Source organism: Tachyglossus aculeatus, chromosome 1 (genome assembly GCF_015852505.1).
Source record: "Tachyglossus aculeatus isolate mTacAcu1 chromosome 1, mTacAcu1.pri, whole genome shotgun sequence".
Taxonomy (NCBI): Eukaryota; Metazoa; Chordata; class Mammalia; order Monotremata; family Tachyglossidae; genus Tachyglossus; species Tachyglossus aculeatus.
In genome coordinates, this window is record NC_052066.1 from 83449067 (window position 1) to 83463529 (window position 14463).

Below are 14463 nucleotides of genomic sequence, written 5' to 3' on the forward strand. Positions count from 1 at the left end.
CCAACCTATTCTCTGTGGCTCAAAATAATTTGCCTTGGCACCAACCTCTTGCCCATGTCTTCCCTTCAGCCTGTAACTCCCTTCTCCTTCATATCTTACTGAACCTCACTCATCTCATTTTCAAAGTGGTATTAAAATCACACCTCCCCATGAGGCCTTCCCCATCTAAGCCCTAATTACCCCTATTTAACTTGCCTTCTGAATCACCTGTGCACTTTGATCTGTACACATTAAGCATGTGATTTTCACCCTACGCCCAGCCCTACAACAGTTTGTGCATACCACGTCCCTATCTGTAATTTATTTAAAGGTCTCCCTCCTCTCCTTCTCTAGACTGTGAGTTCCTTGTGGGCAAGGATCATATCTACCAACTCTATTGTACTCTCCTAAGTGCATATTTCAATGCACTACACAGTATAAATGCTTAGTAGATACTCTTGATTGATTGACCTTTCTGAAACAGATGAAGATCTACAGATGTGGTCTGGTCAGAGAAGGTGTCTGCTAATTCTGTTGTATTGTACTCTCCTAAACACTCAGTACAGTGCTCTGGACATAGTAAGTGCTCAATAATAATAATAATAATGGCATTTATTAATTGCTTACTATGTGCAAAGCACTGTTCTAAGTGCTGGGGAGGTTACAAGGTGATCAGGTTGTTCCACGGGGGGCTCACAATCTTAATCCCCATTTTACAGATGAGGTAACTGAGGCACAGAGAAGTTAAGTGACTTGCCCAAAGTCACACAGCTGACAATTGGTGGAGCCTGGCACAAAGTTTTCTTTGCCCCTCTATAGACATGTTGATTTTTTTTTTTTCCTTTTGTGGTCCTTTGTTGAAATGTGACGTGATACCCTGTAGCTTTAATCATTCATCATTCTGGCCATTTCAATATGGTATTAATTTATTCTCTCAACCATTGAATTCACTTCCTAATTTTGTATCCTCATAACATCTGGTTTGCACTTGAAGACTTTGTGCCCTAATCCATTTCACCTTCAGGTTTGAATTAGTTTTATCTCTCCCTTAAGCCACAGCTCTGTAATTTAAGTAATTAGTAGAAAATGGAGGTTTTGTATTTTACAGGATTATGGGATTTAGGGAACTTCAGATAAAAGATACGTTCTAGCACTAAACTGAACACTCCCTTTACATAAGTTCCCCCAAATCAAATTTTTATAGGGTGTTTTGTGTCCAACTTTACTGAATAATGACCTAAATAGCTGGCAGCAGTTCAAAATATTCAGATGGTTCTTTTCTGTTACACTGAGCTATTATTTGCCTGATTTAAAATCCAAGTGGCTCTGGGCTTATGTACAGCACTTGGAATGGATACCAGGGGGACCCAGTGAACAAGAAACAGTTACTTGGTATATGCAATTAATTATAATATCTGAGACCCACATTTTCAACCTAAATGGGCATTTCAATTCCAGGCTATCAAAAACAGATGGTTATGGCAATCATAAGAACTGATAGGAATAATTAAATAATGGGTTTCCACTAATTAAATAAAGAGTAATAACTAAAGTAAGTATGTGGTTGTAAGGAAAACACATCCTCATGCCATAGTCTTTGGTAGCAGAGAGAAAATCATTGTGGGTGGGGAAGAAGCTATATATAAAATGTTGAACCAAATTACGTTCTTTACAAAATTTATAATTCTGATTTAAAATCTGTGTATTCTCATATAAAAAACAAAAATTACACAGTTTTCCCAAGGGCCCAAAATTCTCTGCATATGAATCACCCCTCAGCCCAATTCTATGGGCCCAGGACGAAGAAAAATCAGGCCAGGCCTTAAAGAAATCAGGCTGAGGGTAAATAGGAATTTGAAGAAATTTGAAAATTTGATCCATCATACTGATGCTGGCTTTCAGGCTGCTTACTGTCTCTATATGTTGCCAACTTGTACTTCCCAAGAGCTTAGTACAGTGCTCTGCACATAGTAAGTGCTCAATAAATGATTGATTGATTGATTACTGGGACACTGGAACGAGTGATAAAGGCTGCGGATAACCGCAGACAAATTTCAGGATGATGATAGATTTTGTGAAATTATCAGCAAAACTGGGGGACTTCCAGTTGGAAGACTTGGACCAGTTGGCCGAGACCCCCTGGGGTCCTGTGAACCTCCACAGGACAGTCATGTGATCCCAGCCCTGCCATATGACCCTTACTAGAACATGTACTTGGGGGCAAGGATGATCTGTGGTTCATAAATAAATATGGAAATGAAAGTCAAACTCAATGAAGCCTTCTTTATAATCCTCTTGTTGTTAAATTTGGAAGCTGTAAGTGATCTCATGAGTACTTCAGAATCACTTTAAAATGGACTGGGAATATAAGCTCCCTTTGGACGTTGATTACATGTTTTACTTATAATGAAAACTTCCAAACAATCAGGCAATTGAATGTGTGGAGCACCTGCTCTTTCCAGAATCATAACTCAATCAGTAGTATTTATCAGTGTGTACTTTTTGTTGAGCCCTGTACTTGGCACTTGGGAGACTACAATACAATACAGTTGGTAGAAACAACCCTGTCCAAAAGGAATTTACACTCTAGAGAGGGAGGCATACATTAAAATAAATTATGTAAAGGAAAATTGGCAGAATGTAAGGATACATACCTAAGTCCTGCAGGGCTGAGGGCGGGGTGACTATCAAATGTTTAAGAGGTATAGACCCAAATGCAGCTTGAGACAGTACAGTAAAGGCAGAAGGCATGACCGCTGCCCTCAAAGAGTTTACAGAATAACCAGAAAGACAGGCACAAAATAATTTGCAGTTTCAAGAAAAAAGAAAATGGAATGATAGTCTAAGCTCTAGGCTGTAAGCTCTATCAATCAATCAATCAATCGTATTTATTGAGTGCTTACTGTGTGTAGAGCACTGTACTAAGCGCTTGGGAAGTACAAGTTGGCAACACACAGATACAGTCCCTATCCAACAGTGGGCTCAGAGTCTAAAAGGGGGAGACAGAGAACAAAACCAAACATACTAACACAATAAAATAAATAGAATAGATATGTATAAGTAAAATAAATAAATAGAGTAATGAATATGTACAAACATATATACATATATACAGGTGCTGTGGGGAAGGGAAGGAGGTAAGATGGGGGGATGGAGAGGGGGACGAGGGGGAGAGGAAGGAAGGGGCTCAGTCTGGGAAGGCCTCCTGGAGGAGGTGAGCTCTCAGTAGGGCCTTGAAGGGAGGAAGAGAGCTAGCTTGGCGGATGTGTGGAAGGAGGGCATTCCAGGCCAGGGGGATGACGTGGGCCGGGGGTCGATGGCGGGACAGGTGAGAACGAGGCCCGGTGAGGAGATTAGCGGCAGAGGAGCAGAGGGTGCGGGGTGGGCTGTAGAAGGAGAGAAGGGAGGTGAGGTAGGAGGGGGCGAGGTGATGGACAGCCTTGAAGCCCAGGGTGAGGAGTTTCTGCCTGATGCGCAGATTGATTGGTAGCCATTGGAGGTTTTTGAGGAGGGGAGTAACATGCCCAGAGCGTTTCTGGACAAAGACAATCTGGGCAGCAGCATGAAGTATGGATTGAAGTGGGGAGAGACATGAGGATGGGAGATCAGAGAGGAGGCTGATGCAGTAGTCCAGACGGGATAGGATGAGAGCTTGAACAAGCAGGGTAGCGGTATGGATGGAGAGGAAAGGGCGGATCTTAGCGATGTTGCGGAACATTGCTCTAGTTACTATAGTTACTCTATAGTAGTTACTCTAGTTACTAGTTACAAGCTCTAGTTACTATACTGTAAGTTTCTGATGGGCAAGGAATGTGTCTACCAAGTCTATTGTATTGTACTTGTACAACTACTTAGTACAGTGCTGGGCACACAGTAAGCACTCAATAAATGCCATTGATCGATTGATAGTGAGTGAGTAAATATTCAAATAGTAGAATATGTAAGTTGATGCATACAGAGGGGTAAGGGTGGCTGTGAATGCAGAAGTCTTGAAGTGGTGCAAAATTGCTGGGGTGAGAATCAGGAGGATACAACTTGGGAAGAAAAAGGTGTGATTTCAGAAAGACTTGGAGGACGGGGAGAGCCTCAGAAGCAATGTGGCTTAATGGAAAGAGCATGGGTTTGGGAGTCAGAGGATGTGGGTTCCTAATCCCAGCTCCTCCACTTTTCTGCAGTGTGACCTTGGGCAAGCCACTTAATTTCTCTGTGCCTCACTTACCTCACCTGTGAATTAGGGATTAGGACTATGAGCCCCACGTGGAACAACCTGATTACCTTGTATCTGCTCCAAAACTTAGAACAGTGCTTGGCACATAGTAAGTGCTTAAAAAATAGTAGTAGTAGTAGTAGTAGTAGTAGTAGTAGTAGTAATAGTATGATGGATTTGAAGAGGAAGGGAGGAGCAGCAGGTAAGGAAAGGATGTGAGAAAAGGGTTAGTGGTGGGACAATCAAGAATGAGGCACAGGGAAAATGGCAGTTTGGGAGGAAAATAAAGTGTGAATTGGATGTATTGGAAAAAGACAAGTAAGAGAGAGAAAGGGAGAGAGAAAGAAAGATGGGAAGAGAGAGAGAAAGAAAGAAACAGAGATGGAAAACAGAGAGAAAGAGAAAAAGATGGGCAGAGACAGAGACAAAGTGAGAGAGAGAAAGAAAGGGAGAGACAGAAAGAGACAGAGAGAGAAAGACAAAGACAGAGACAGAGAGAGAAAGAGAGAGACAGAGAGAGAGAGAGCTGGTTGAGTGCCTTAAAGCAGTAGTCAAGATGTCAATAGAAATAATATTGTAGATTTTTGAGGAGAAGGGAAATGTGGGCAGAAGGATATTTTAGAAAAATGATCTGATCAATAGAGTGAAATATGGACTGGAAAGGACAGAGGGTGGAGGCTGGGAGACTAGTTAGGAGACTTATACAATAGTCTAGCCAGGAGACGATGAGCCCCTGACTGGTGGCTGTTTGGGAGAAGTGCTGAATCAATTCGGAAAATGTTATGAAGCGATAACCCTCATGATTTGACAGCAGACTAAATAGGAGAACTGAAAGAGTAAGGAGTTAAGGATAACTCGAAGGTTGTTGACTTTGGAGGCAGGGAGGATGATCGGCCGCTGTGTTGGGAAAGTGAAGTGAAGGAGTGTATTTGAGGGGAAAGTTGAGGGAGTTGAATTTCTGACATACTAAGCTTAGCATGTTTGGTGGTAACATCCATGTGTTTTCCCTGGAGGCAAGAGGATATGCAAGATTGCAGATATTGCAGCTCAATTTGTATCTGGTTATTAAATAATAAATTCCTTGAATGCAGGGACTATATCTGGTACTCTTTTGCTATGCTCCAAAGTACCAGAACAGTGCTCTGCAAATGAGCAAACGGATAGGTAAATGAATGAATGAATTGATCGGTGACTAAATGATGGTGATGATTTGCTCTTGACTTGCTCCTAGCAGCAGAAATGTAAGCATATAATAATGTTGGTATTTGTTAAGTGCTTACTATGTGCCAGGCACTGTACTAAGTGCTGGAGTGGATACATATTGAGTTGAACACAGTCCCTGTCCCACATGGTGCTCACAGTCTCAATCCCCATTTCACAGATGAGGAAACTGAGGCACAGAGAAGTGAAGTGACTTGCCCAAGGTCACACATAAACACTCCGCTTCACACGTAAAGTGGAGAGCAGCAATACTATACCAAACCCTCTTTGTTGCGTGCGTTCCTCAGAGAGGATGGATGGAAAGGGAGAAAGATTTTTCCCCATCTTTTGGTTTTGAAAACCACACTCAGATCTATCAGTCCCTTATTCCTCATGACCTAAGCACTGGTTTTATTCGGCTGAGAGAATAATTTGGGAGGGAGATTTTTGTTTTCAGAGCACTGTAGGAGAATAGATGTAAATTGCTGACAAATGTCTCTGAGGGTACATCAAGCAGTGCTACAAAGTGTGTTGGCCCCTTGGAAGAGAACCCATGGCTTGCTCTTTTTAAACGACAGTTTTGTTTAAGAAATAACAAAACACTTCATTGATATTAGACAATTTTTTGGCCCAGACAGCTTTTAAAGAGCAGTTTATTTTATAAAATATGTAGATCCCCATGCCTCACATTCTGAAACAGGCCCAGATGGTCCAAATTAGTCTTTGATTAGTCAGGTTCAAAATAAAACTGAGATTCAAGAAAATCCAGAGACTTTAAAAAGATGTTCTTGTTCTTGACTCTTCCTCTTGACTTTCCTGCTTCTGATCCTGCCCTCTCCTCTCCTCTGCTCAGAACCCCTTCCATCCCTCAAATTAATCAACTTACATCCCTCCCCTCCCCAAAGCCCATATGAATGGCCCATGGCGATTAAGTGTTTTAACAGTTGTGAAGGCAGACGTGATTACCATGGGGAAGGGAGGCCGGTCCAGCCATCCAACGGTCCCCTCAGGATCCAGAGCTCCTAGTGGTTTGGAAATTCCAGCTGTGTGGGTTCCAACTTCTGCCCAAACTCCACACACTGGGGGTGGGGCTCCCCCAGAGTTTTATGGATTATGGACCACCATGAATGTAGAAACTCCCAAAGGCTGTGGAATCGAGCCCGCTGTTGGGTAGGGACTGTCTCTATATGTTGCCAACTTGTACTTCCCAAGCGCTTAGTACAGTGCTCTGCACACAGTAAGCGCTCAATAAATACGATTGATGATGATGATGATGATGACTCCAGGCACATCAATTCAAACTTCCCCCTGCCCTAGGTGCTGGTATCTCTGGCTTTTGTCATTCAGTCAGTCAATTGTATTTCCTGTCAATTGTATTTCCCCATCCCCCTGCCCTACCTCCTTCCCCTCCCCACAGCACCTATATATATGTTTGTACAAATTTATTACTCTATTTATTTTACTTGTACATATTTACTATTCTATTTATTTTCTTAATGATGCCCATCTAGCTTTACTTCTATTTATTCTGATGATTTGACACCTGTCCACATGTTTTGTTTTGTAGTCTGTCCTTCTAGACTGTGAGCCCGTTGTTGGGTAGGGACCGTCTCTATATGTTGCCAACTTGTACTTCCCAAGTGCTTAGTACAGTGCTCTGCACACAGTAAGTGCTCAATAAATATGATTGAATGAATGAATTTACTGAGCACTTACTGTGTGCAGAGCACTGGGAGAGTATAAAATACAATAAAACAGGCTTATTCCCTACCCACAGTCTAGAAGCCTTCTCCCATTCCCTCACTGTAGTCTAACCCATTCATTCATTCATTCATTCATTCATTCAATCGTATTTATTGAGCGCTTACTGTGTGTAGAGCACTGTACTAAGCGCTTGGGAAGTACAAGCTGGCTTGGTGGATAGAGCACAAGCCTGGGAGTCAGGAGGAGATGGTGCTAATTCCAACTCTCCCACATGTCTGCTGTATGACCTTGGATAAGTCACTTAACTTCTCGGTGCCTCAGTTACCTCATCTGTAAAAAATGGGGATAAAGAGTATGAGCCCAATTTGGGAAAGGGATGGTGTCCAACCTACTTAACTTGTATCTACCCCAGTGCTTAGAACAGTGCTTGGCACATAGTAAGCACTTATCAAGTACTGTAATTATTAATGATTAATTATTATTATTAACCTGGGTGGCCTCAGGACAGGCCCAGATCCCTGGTAAGCTCCCAGGGATGCTGCTCTTGTTTCTGTTCTTTCTCTTCATACAGTGAGCTCAATCTATTAATCATTCAGTGGCATTTATTCAGGACTTATTGTGAGCAGAGCACTATACTAAATCCTTGGGAGAGCACCACTCAGAAGAATAAGTAGGTGCAATCCCTAGTAATGGTGGTATTTGTTAAGCACTTACTATGTGCCAGGCACTGTACTAAGCGCTGGGGTAAATTCTACACTGTGAGCCCCTTGTGGGCAGGGGTTGTCTCTCTTTGTTACTGAACTGTACTTTCCAAGTGCTTAGTGCAGTGCTCTGCGCACAGTAAATGCTCAATAAATGTGATTGAATGAATGTCTATGGTCATACCACCCTGAATGCGCCTGATCTCATCTGATTTTGGAAACTCAGCAGGGTAGGGTCTGGTTAGCACTTGGATAGGAGACTGCCTGGGAATGCAGGGTGATGTAGTTTATTTAAGTGCTTATACAGTACTCTGCACACCGTAAGTGCTCAATAAATATGATTGAATTGAAATACGATTAAATGAATGCAAATTGAATTGAACACAGTCCCTGTTCCCATGGGGCTCACAGTCTCAATCCCCATTTTACAGATGAGATAACTGAGGCACAGAGAAGTGAAGTGACTTGCCTAAGATCACACAGCAGATAAGTGGCAGAACTGGGATTAGAACTCATGACCTTCTGACTCCCAGGGCCATGCTGTATCCACTACACTGCCCTCAAGAAGCATGCAATCTAGTGGAGGGGACAGAAATGAAAATGAATTACGGAGAGGGGAAGCAGCAGAGCATAAGGATGTATACTAAGGGTTATGGAGTTGTGGTGGGCTGAATATCTAAGTACTTAATAGGTACAGACACAAGATGCACTAGGGAGGAAGAATAGAATTGGAGGAGACATGATGTTAGTTTAATTTTTGAAAATATAGGGAGGGGTGGGGGTGGACTATTAGATGTGGAGGGAAAGGTAGCTCCAGGTAGGAGGGAGGACGTGATCACGGGATTGGCGGTGTGAGAGGCAAGATAGAAACACAGTAAATAGATTGGGGTTAGAAGAGAGAAGTAAGAGAGCTTTTCGTAGTGGGTGAGGCATGAGGTTAGGTAATCCGGGGAGAAAGAACCGATAGGAATTTCTGTTTGATGCTGAGTTGGTTGGGTAACCATTGAAGGTTTTTGAAGAATGGGGAGACATGAGCAAAACTAGTTTTAGGAAAATGATCTGGGCAGCCTAGTGACATTAACTGGAGATGGGGGAGAAAGCAGGCAGGGAAGTCGTCGAGTTGGCTGACCCGGCATTAGAGGAGAGAAATGACAACTGCTTGGACCCGGGTGGTAGTAGTTTGGATGGAGAGGAAGGGGTGGATTTTAGAGATGTTTTGAAGGGACAGCCATATTCAGGACAGCCTGAATATGCAGGTTGAATGACAGAGATGAATTAAGGATAATAATAATAACAACAATAATTGAGCATAATGCCAAGGTTACAGGTGTGCGAGACAGGGAGAATGGTGGTGTTATCTACAGTGATGGAAGAGTTGAGGGGAGGAGAGTCTCATGCCTATGCAAGATGATAGGGTGAAGAAGAGTTTTGAATTTATTTGTCTTCAGTTCCTTTGTTCTGCCTTCAGATCACACTATCTACTTTACCCATGGTTTAGAAGGGGGCCTTTTTTCTTGGATCATTCCCTTCTTTTACTCCTTTTATCTTTCAGCTTTGTGTCTCAATAACCACAGCACTGTCAGTCCCTGCCTCAGTCCTGGACCAATAGAGTAGCTACTCGAAATGTCAGGGAAAGAGAAAAGCTTAGGGATACTTCAGGAAAATGGAGGGTGATGCGGATGAAACTGGGAGTGTGATAAGTGTGATCAAAAAAGCAAATACTGATCCGCAGGAAGCAGATGACATGGTCCCTTAACAGTATCAGCTCCTTATTATCATCAGAGGTATTTACTGAGTACTTCCTATTTGCAGAGTATGCGGTGCTTGGAAGCGTACACTTCAACAGAGTTGGTAGACACATTCCCGGCCCACAGTGATTTTATACTATATGAAACTAATGGTTCCAAGTCTCAGGGCACAAATGAATTACATTCTAAATCCACAAAGAATGAATAAATACGTTTCTAATTTAGGGGTACTGGAGAGAGCCATGAAACTCTGCCAGCATTCAGGAGTTCTAGCTGCCCATCCTGCCAACTCCTGGGATAATCAGTGGGCACAGAAAAACAGACTTGTCTGTACAACCTCGGCTTATTGCATTTCAGTCCTGTACTACTGAGTTGCTACGAAAAGTACTGATATCAAATCCCGTCAGCATTAGCTGGCTAATGAGTCTAATATCATTAGTCCTATTAAGGAACACATGGATTCTGTAATGAATGTTGCAACCCGCACTTTGTTTCGCCCTGTGAAGGCTGGAGTATTGGAAAGTTGAAAGAGGACACTGCAGTAGCTGCTCCTTTAAGGACCTATCAAGCTGAATGGCAAAAATGTTTTGCCTCACTGCTAAAACCTTGGACATCTTATCCTTTAGAGCGACTGGATCCACGTCATCCTTAGCCTTTCAAAAAGTTCACATTCATCTGCTGACGTTCAGACTAACAAGAAATGCCAGGATGACTAGGGTTTGAGTCATTCTATAATGTTAATAATGTTCTCTTTGGATGAATCCCAGCTGTTTTTCTTCTACCAGAAAAACACATTCAAATCATCTTCACCCTCCCCATTCACCCCCTCAAGTCCAATTCCACCTCCTTTACTCACACAGAACCTGGAGGGCTCAGGCCAAGGGTAGACATTGTGGATGTGGCATGAACATATCTTGTGGGTGGAATTTGATTCTGGGGTCAAGAACCCCAGAAGAATGTAACTATCCAAGTGGAGGAAAATTGAAATTTTAGATCATACCTGCTCCCTGGGGATATTTGGAAAATGCATGTAAAATTCTGCTAAAAGTACATTAAGGTAGACAACTCTCTCTCGGCCTGCTGTCATTATTAAAGCCAGCTCTGATATACTTAGGGGGTTTCCTAGTATTATTTCTAGTGTTCATGCATTACGCCATTCAGTACAAGACCACTCACACCACAGAACAGAGACTTCAGTTATAATAATAACATTAGGAGAAGAGTCCCCTCTCAGTGTCGCACCTGGAGAGTTTCCAGTACTCTACCAGTCTCGGCTATGGGAAGGAGAGTCAAGGAGAGGCCAACCCATTCCATTCCTAGCTTGGGCAGTGGCTAGCGAGTGGAAGGCAATCTGATATAAGTCAAAACTCACCCATGCTGGGCAGCAGTGGCATGGGAGAGAGTCGAGGGCAGAGACTCGAGTTTACTGTGCAGAAGATGGCAATAGTAAACCCATTCCATATTTTTACCAAGAAAACTCTATGAATGAATATACTACCAGAATGATTGCACATGGAGAGCAGGGTGTTCTGGGAGAGACGTGTCTGTGGTGTAGCTATGGGTCAGAAACAATTAGACGGCAAGGGGAAGAGTGGGAATGTAACGGGCTTGAGCTTTTTGAATAGGAACTCTTGAATTTTAAGTTCTGATACATTGACTTTCTAGAAAAGGATAAAGAAATAATTCAATGCACTGACAAGAGAGCGGAAAGTCCAACAATATTAGGGACGGTCCCTCTTCCCTCATCATTACCCTTTTCGCTTTCTTAAATGGAACTAATGGCTCTCGAGAGCCAGAAGGTTTTCAGGGAATGACTCATTCTCTCGTGGCCAATGGCCTGCACACCAGATCAAGTCGATGAATGGAATGACCAGACCTGCCTTATTGATTTTATTAGGTCTGCTCATAACTAATGTGTTCACTGAACGCCATGCTACTTTATGTTTGTTAAGTGTTTTCAAATTAGATACACTATTAAAGTCTTGAGACAGATACACAGGAATGGATATATTACTCTAACCTACTCATCAGGGAAATACTATCAATAAACAAGACCCGTGGCAATTTTTGGAGCTTTCTTTTGCTGGTTAATGGGACAAAGAGGATAGTTTGGGCTTGACAGGAGGTTGAACTTATTCAAGATCCATTTAAGTGATTGGGTTCAGAAATCCCATTCTCTCCAGGACAGGGTCCACCATTCTCTTTTCTTCTTCCCGGATCATGTTCTCTTAACTTCCACTTCATCACACTTGCACTATCTCCATCCTTATGTCATCAATCAATCAGTCAATTGTATTTATCAAGTGCTTACTCTGTGTAGAGCATTGTATTAAGTGCTAGGAACAGTACATTATAACACAGTTGGCAGACTTGTTCACTTCCCATAACAAGCATTTGCAATCACATGTATCAATCATTCAATTGATGGCATTTATTGAGCACTTATTGTGGACAGAGTACCATACTAAAATCTTGGAAGAGTATAACACAACAGAGTTAGTAGACAAGATCCCTGTCCATAAAGACTTTGCATCCGCCTTGTCTAAAAAAGGAGGACTAAGACTTTGAGCCCCATGTAGAACACGGACTACATCCAACCTTAGTAACTTGTATTTGCCCCAGAGCTTAGTACAGTGCCTGGCACAAAGCAAGTGCTTAACTTGCTCACTCCCTTGGTGAACTCATTCACTCCCACAGCCTCAACTATCATCTCTACGCTGATAACACCCAAATTTACATCTCTGCCCCTGCTCTCTCTCCTTCCCCCCAGGCTTGTATCTCCTGCCTTCAGGACATCTCCATCTGAATGTCTGCCCACCATCTAAAACTCAACATGTCCAAGAGTGAACTCCTTATCTTCCCTCCCAAACCCTGCCCTCTCCCTGACTTTCCCATCACTTTTGACGGCACTACCATCCTTCCCATCTCACAAGCCCACAAACTTGGTGTCATCCTCAACTCCGCTCTTTCGTTCACCCCTCACATCCAATCCGTCACCAAAACCTGCCAGTCTCACCTCCGCAACATTGCCAAGATCCGCCCTTTCCTTTCCATCCAAACTGCTACCCTGCTCATTCAATCTCTCATCCTATCCCGACTGGATTACTGCATAAGCCTCCTCTCCGATCTCCCATCCTCCTGTCTCTCCCCACTCAATCCATACTTCATGCTGCTGCCCGGATTGTCTTTGTCCAGAAACACTCTGGGCATGTTACTCCTCTCCTCAAAAATCTCCAGTGGCTACCAATCAATCTGCGCATCAGGCAGAAACTCCTCACCCTCGGCTTCAAGGCTGTCCATCACCTCGCCCCCTCCTACCTCACCTCCCTTCTCTCCTTCTACAGCCCACCCCGCACCCTCTGCTCCTCTGCAGCTAATCTATTCACCATACCTCGTTCTCGCCTGTCCCGCCATCGACCCCCGGCCCACGTCATCCCCCGGGCCTGGTATGCCCTCCCTCTGCCCATCCGCCAAGCTAGCTCTCTTCCTCCCTTCAAAGCCCTACTGAGAGCTCATCTCCTCCAAGAGGCCTTTCCAGACTGAGCCCCCTCCTTCCCTCCCCCTCCTCCCCCTCTCCATCCCCCCTGACTTACCACCTTCCCCTCCCCACAGCACCTGTATATATGTATATATGTTTGTACATATTTATTACTCTATTTATTTATTTTATTTGTACATATTTATTCTATTTATTTTATCTTGTTAATATGTTTTGTTTTGTTGTCTGTCTCCCCCTTCTAGACTGTGAGCCCACTGTTGGGTAGGGACTGTATCTATATGTTGCCAACTTGTACTTCCTAAGCACTTAGTACAGTGCTCTGCCCACAGTAAGCGCTCAATTAATACGATTGAATGAATGAATGAACTAACAAACCGGCAAGTGTGAGTCCGCTGTTGGGACTGTCTCTGTTGCCGAACTGTACTTTCCAAGCACTTAGTATGGTGCTCTGCACACAGTAAGTGCTCAATAAATACGATTGAACAAATACCATTTAAAAAAAAAAAAACTGAAGGAATCAACATCAACTATTGATGCCTGTCTACTATTTTTGCTTTGTTTTCTGTCTCCTCCTTCTAGACTGTGAGCCCATTATTGCGTAGGGATTGTCTCTGTTGCCGAATTATACTTTCCAAGCACTTAGTACAGTGCTCTGCACACAGTAAGTGCTCAATAAATATGATTGAATGAATGAATCTAGAGGGAGAGACAGACATTAAAGTGCATTATAGAAAGGGGAAATGGCAGAGTGGGAAAATATGTATTTAAGCACTGTGGGGCTAGAGATAGAGTGAATATCAAGTGCTTAAGGGATATAGAACCAAGTGTATAGATAACACTGAGGGAAAAGTGGGTAGGGGAAATAAGGGTTTAATCAGGGAAGACCTCCTGGAGGAGATGTAATTTTAGTAGGGCTTTGCAGGTGGGGAGAGTGGTAATCTGTCAGATATGAAGGGGGACGGAGTTTGTGTCCAGAGGGCAAAGAGTTCCAACCTCGGCTTCACTGACACTGTCCTCTCCTGGTTTTCCTCCTATCTCTCTGGACTGTACTGTACCATAGGGGCTCAACAAATGCTACTAGTTGATTGGTTGCAAGTGGGCCTCTGGAATTGGGGAAGATGAGGTCACACATCCCTCTAAAAAACTGGACATTAACCTTGAGTTTAAGACTATAACTGGACTGTCAACAAAGCTTCCAATTTGGGGATGTAGATCAGAGTTAAATGGGTGCAATTGGTTCAAATTAGGGTCCTTGAACATAGAGAATATTTGGGTGGAATGGGAAGTGTAAACTGTGGCAATTAACTACTATTCAAACTGCAGTTATTGAGGGAAAAGATGATTTGGGGTGGTTTTTTACCATAATCATCCAGATTCAGATATTCACATTGATAAAATTTGCCAGATAATTGCTGAATTCACTTT

At 43.0% G+C, this 14463-nt stretch overlaps 1 protein-coding gene and 1 non-coding gene across 2 annotated transcripts in view; one reads left to right on the plus strand and one right to left on the minus strand.

Moving 5' to 3' along the window:
• LOC119928919 (vesicle-associated membrane protein 2-like) overlaps nt 1–14463 on the minus strand; it is a 243805-nt gene that overhangs the window by 80215 nt on the left and 149127 nt on the right. The window lies entirely within an intron of this gene.
• Nucleotides 10764–10901, plus strand: LOC119934442. Its single transcript, XR_005452936.1, has one exon. It is a non-coding gene; the product is annotated as a small nucleolar RNA SNORA7 (small nucleolar RNA).